The sequence below is a fragment of the Anomalospiza imberbis genome, chromosome 21, assembly GCF_031753505.1.
Source record: "Anomalospiza imberbis isolate Cuckoo-Finch-1a 21T00152 chromosome 21, ASM3175350v1, whole genome shotgun sequence".
Taxonomy (NCBI): domain Eukaryota; kingdom Metazoa; phylum Chordata; class Aves; order Passeriformes; family Viduidae; genus Anomalospiza; species Anomalospiza imberbis.
This window is the reverse complement of record NC_089701.1, coordinates 5,233,201-5,239,217: the sequence shown is the minus strand read 5'-3', so window position 1 is coordinate 5,239,217 and position 6,017 is coordinate 5,233,201.

Here is a 6,017-nt window from a genome sequence, read left to right as displayed (position 1 = left end):
GAAACCAAAGGGTAGAAATAAACAATCAGATTGTAGAGCACTTTCCAGGGAGCAAAGGCCCACAGGTGCAGAGCAGGCACCGAGCACCCAAAACAAGAGGAATCAGTGGTCAGGCAAAGGCAATACCAAATAGTTGAGGCAGCCAAAGTTAAACAGGGCTCCAGAAGCTCACAGTGCTGAGCTATCAAGCAGCAGATTTAATGCAATGTGCAAAAGTGCAAAGATGTGCCCAGGGGAAACTCTGCCCAGAACATGCTCAGACTGAAAGGCAGCGAGTCAAGTGGCAGGAATTGCTAGGAAAGGATCAGAGAGCAAGGCAGAAAGTGTCCTCACTGCACAAATAAAACCTGAAATCCATTGCCCCAAGATACTGTGGAGATCAGCGCCACAGTGCATTCAAAGAGGAAAGTTAATGGTGGGTGGGTGTGTGTTGGTGCAACATGGCAGGGATTCAACTGCTGCCTTACCGACTTCCAGGAGAGGAGAAGGAGAAGGGACACCTGGGAGGAGAAGGGACACCTGGGTTTCCCTTGTTTCTTTTACTTGCCTTCACCTGCTGAATTGCAGCAGCCTCCTGTCAGGCCAGCTCACATGGTGTCCCTTAGATCATGTCTCTGTCACCTCCTCCTCCTCCTCCCCAGGCCATCCTCAATCCCCCCACACAGCCAGGGGGTCCACAACGCTCTCCCATGCACCCAGAGAGGCTCAGCTCCATGAGAGCCACAGGAGCAGCTCCCTCCCAGCAGCAACCTTTGTCCCTCCCATCACCAGTGGCTGTTGGGACACGTGGATCCAAGGCTGGAGAAGGAAGGACCCCTAAACAATGCATTCCAGCTTTCCCTAGAGGGGAACAAGGCTCATCGCTGCAGCACCCAGCAGGAGCAAGTCCCCATATTGGACATCACCCCAGGCCCACCATGGTCCCACACGCCTGACCATCCCTGCCAAACTGCTCTGCTGCTGCTTTGTAGCCACTTATTTATTCATTCAGTAAGTGGCTTGTAGATCCTTAAGGCCAATTGTCCAACCTCGTGCATATGGAATATCACCCAAGCAGCATCCTCATGTCCTCAGCACGTGGCCAGTGCAGAGCGTCCCTTTGGAAAGCATTCAGCCCTGAGTCAAGAGACCCTTGGAAGTGATGAACTTACAGATCCCAGGGCAGATTCCTCCAGTGACTCATCACTGTTGACTGCTGGAAATATGTCACTTATTTCCTGCCTGAACTGTGGCAAGTTCAGTTCATCTTCCACTAGAGCAGAAGGTCTCAACCCATGGTCAGTCAGCTCCCAGGAGCTGATGGACATCTGAGGGGTCTCAGACCTGGAGACAGACAAGCGTGGAGAGCTGCAGCTCACCTGGCAGGGTCTGCACTCCACGGGGGAGGGAGATACTGGGGGAAGGCTGTCAGTGAAGAGGAGCTCAAAGGTGGTGTGCAACCTCTCCTCTTCCAGGGGCATTTTTCCTCCCAGGAAGGGCACATCCATCACCAGTAGTAATTTCGGCAGGAGAGCTGGTCTTTGGGAGTGGGGGAAGACAAAGACATTGGCAAACTCTTTCCTTCCTCAAAGCAGTTGGTTTTCAACCAGGTGATTCCAAAAGGGCGGGTCTCAGGTGATGGGAGGATCTTTCTGGACCCCCTTTCCTTGTTTCTTACCCCACAGCCTGACACTTGTGCATGACTTGCTGACTGATGAAAAGTTGAAGCTTGCCCCTAGAATATTTTAATGAGAACAATTTTGTGTTGTCATCAGCATCGGCTGCTACAGCAGCAAGACAAAACAGAGCTCACATTTTCCAGCTCACGGGGACACCCGCCTGGTTATCCCCGTCCAGAATGAATTACAGAATCCTCCTTTCCCATTATCCCTGTGCTGCTGAGCCCTTCTCCCTCTGGTGGCAACGGGAAGGTCTGAAGACCCTCTGAGTCCTGCTGGCACCATCCACAAACTGCAGAACACATGTTCCTATGACAGCAACGTGTCACCTCCCAGCAGCAGAGCTCCTCCTGCCCTTTGGAGCAATGCTCCTGTCCTGGGGGTTGTGATGCTCACCCCACACTCTACATTCCATATGGAAGGATCATCTCCTCCCTGCAGCAGATATTTTGCTCGCTGCTGCTTCTTTCCAACCCCACAGGGAAGCAACCTAAGGCAGCAGAGAAGCTGGATGGCAGCTATGCACAGGGGTGTAATGCTTTATAATTAGTTGGGAAGAAGGGAGGAAGCAAAGGTTCCTTTTATAGCTGGTGTCACAAAGCCCAGGAAGAGTTATCATGTGTAAGGAAGAACTATTGCATGGAGATGCACAGCGTTGCATCCATACACCCCAACATCAGAAGCACGGGAAATTTGCAGGGATACTTGCAAACTGTTTCCTACCTCAAACCACTCTGTTTTCAACCAGGTAACTCCCAAAGAACAAGTCTGAGGTGACGGGAGGATCTCCCTGGACATGGCATCGCATCTTGCCTGCTTTGGAGAGGCTGATGGGCACTGGAGCAGATATCAGCCTCTCCCCCCCTCAACCCGTTCCGCAAGGAATGGCACCCTCCCTCCATCCCAAACACCTCCATGCGCACCCGCAGCTCGGGGGGCGGAGGATCGGCGGGTGCGGGTGCCCGGGCAGGGTCCCCGTGTCCCCCGCAGGGTCCCGCAGCCACACGAGGGTGCTGCAGCCCCGCGCAGCGCAGCCCGCGGAGCCCGGGGCGAGCCCCACCGCGCTGCTCCGCTCCGCACCCGGCGGCTCCCTCGCCCCACGCCTCAAGCCGGGGACGTGTCACAGCTCAGCCCCACAGCCGGCTTAGAAAACGCCCGCTGGAAAAAGTTTTCCCGGTGCCAACTTCATCCTCGCGTGCCAGAGAGCAGCGGGGAAGCACCGTTATCTTCTGCAATGCCCATGCCTGTAAAGCTGGCTCCTCTCATTCTCTCTACAAGTCACAGGAATCTCAGTTCCTCGAGAGGGGTAAGGGGATTTGTGTATCAAAATCCCATCTGCTAGAGGGAATGGAGATTTTGGGAGGGCAGAAAAGGAGGAGTGATCTGTGTTAAAGGTAAGCTGCCCAAGAAGGAATCTTGGTCCAGATCCCACCAGGGAACGGTCTGGATGAAGAGAGACCCGGGGAGCGCTGCAGGCAGGTAAGGAAGAGGCGTGTCCTGTGCTCAGGGGTGGGACGGATCCTGGGGCTTGAACCACCGGACAGAGTGTGGGAGGGAAAGCGGCTTGTGCCTCCACTTGCTTTTCTCCCAGCTCCAGACAGCGTGAGGGAAGACACGTACTGGTGGTGTGAATCACATTCACACATTTAACCACAGAAGGGGGCGGAATGGACCTTAAGGATCGTCTACTCCCAACCACCCCTCCCATAGGCTTATGGACAGCTTGAATTAGACCAAAGTTGCTCAAACAACCTGGCTTTGAACTCTGCCAGGGCTGGGGCATCCACAGCCTCCGTGGGCAGCCTGTACCAGTGTCCCACCACCCTCACAGTAAAAAAATTCTTCCTAATGTCTAACTGAAATTTCTCCTTTTTCAATTTGTACCCATTTAAGCACCAAATTGTTGTTCTGCAGTCCCAGGTGGGTTTCACAGCGTTGCCATTTCCTGCTTGGGCCAGGTGTGAAAAACAAGTTGTTGAACATACAAAGCACACACCAAACCCCAGAGACTGGTGGGTGCAACCATTGCCCTTGCTCTCCTGGAGCAGCAGGAGACACTGGGCACATCCTTTGCCTACACTGATGCCAGAGCAGGAATTTGGGAGCTCTGGGCTTTAGATATTCATTGGGAAAAGGCAGGAATGCCCCCCACATGCAGCAACCACTGGCAGTGTCCAGGCAAGAGCCAGGGGCTCTGATCACCTGGTCCCAGGAGAGCCCTGATGGGACTGGTGTTGCCCAAGCAACAAAGCCCAGCTTGGCTTTGCTTCCCCCAAACTTCCACAACACTTCAAAATAAGTGCAATGCTTGGGCCTCTCTTAAGTTTGCCTTGTTGGCTTTTTGTGGGTTTTTTTTTGTTTTTTTTTTGTTTTTTTTTTTTTTTTTTGAGCCAGGAGAGTTCACATTCCCAAGCTTTTCCCTGCAGCCAGTAAGCAGAGTTTATTTTTTTTTTTAATAAAAAAGTAAAAAAGGAGAGAGCAGAGCTTTGCATGTAACCTCAGCTTCCCTGAGCAGGGCATCAGCCTCAGGCACTGGACAGGCAGCCGAGAAGAGGCTGAAGCAGCTGGCAGATCTGGGGGTTGGAAGGGGGTTCTGGAGCCTCCCTTCTTCCTTCCTATGCCAAAATCTCCATCCCAGCCACATCTCCAACCACAGCAACATGTACTGGAGAGAATCCATTTTATAAAACCACTGCCTTTCTCATTTGAAAATAAACAGGGTAAGAAAACAACCAAGTGGAGCCATTTTACGAAACTAACACAAACACTGACAGGACAGCACCTCCCAACCACCAACAACCTAAGAAAATAGGGGAAAACCAGAGAAATAAAGCATTTGTTTCCCAGCAACCTAGGGCAAAAAAGGGAGGGCTACTTATCTTGGAAAACACAAGCAGCTCCTTTATGAGTCCTAAGAACAGAAAGAACAACCACCTCTTACCTGAGCTTCTCCAGCCCTCCAGGATTTTTGGGTGAACACCAAGCTTTGTAACAACTTGCTGCTCAGGGAAGGAAAAGTGAGCAGAGCTGCTTATAATTCCCAGCTCTGCTGGATTTAAAGGATCAGCACAAATAATGCACACCTAGAAAAGAGGTTTCTCTGCAGGGCAGGTGAGTGCAGAGGAAAGGGATGTGTCTTTAGAAGTCCCAGGACACTCCAGGCTCTACAGTGAGGTTTAACATCCTACTGAGGATCCATCCTGCTGGGGCTGGACCCAGCTGCTGCCCAGCTGCATCTGCTGCTCCCGAAGGAAGGATGTATCAGAGCACAATGATTTGTTTTTATTGGGAATATTTGCTTCCTGCCACCAGGATGCATGTGCAGCAGCAGAGAAACATACAGGAGTTCAAGACCTTGTGCACCATGTGAGGCAGAAAAGACTAGTTAAGAGGGGTCTGTGTTACCCAGACATCTGTGGGAAGGAGAAGTGGCCAAGAGTGAATTGCTGAACCTGCAATCCTGCCCACTTTCCTCTCAGTGGGAGAGCAAAGAATTCCACTCCAAACTTCACCACACAGCTCAGCCTGAGGCCACAACTGCACTGGGATCGAGTTTCTGGTACAGAAACTTCTACCCGAGCTGAGCAAAGGCTGAACATCAGTCTGAGCAGGTGTGTCCCCAGTGCTCAGTGAGGGCTCAGCAAGAGCATCTCTGAGGAGAGCAGGGTCAAGGGAACAGCCTTAGTGCACAGGACAGGTGGAAAGGGAATTTATTTTCTACTCATCCTGGCTTGCCCCTGTGATGTTACTGAAATTCTGTGCTGCCCTCGGAGCAGGGAGGAGGCACTGAAGAGCAGAGGTTTCCTCCTGCCTTCTCCTCCAGAGGAATGCTCCATTGCTGCTGCTGCTGGGAGCAGCCCCTGGCACTCGGGACAGCTGTGTGGCAGAGGAGCTCATGGGCCTCTGTCACCATGCAGTACCCTGGTCCCAGCCTCTCCTCTCCAACACGACACTTTTGGGTGACACTGCAGAGCAGTAATGCTCCCTTCAGAACCCCTCTGCTCATTTCCAGAGCTTTCTGCAAAGACCAGCTGGTCCAGGCTGTGAATGCCATGGCAGCAGTGGACAGCAGGAAACAGCTGAAAGAAAACACCCCTAAGGCGATCACAGCCCACTTCCTAAATAGCAACGGGCAAGAGAAAGGCTACAAACAGAGGGGGAGAAACTCAGTCTGATGTCCTGGGGGCATTTTCAGGTATTAATGGCATGTGGACTGGACTGCCCTTTGGGAGAAAACTGTCTGGAAACCCCCTGTTTTGTGCCGGCATTTCAGACATTCCAGAAGTCCCAGAATTTGTGTCCAGCAAATGTGTTCAGGTTCTGTGTCCAGGGTAAAGGATTCCTGCTGGCTTCTCCAGG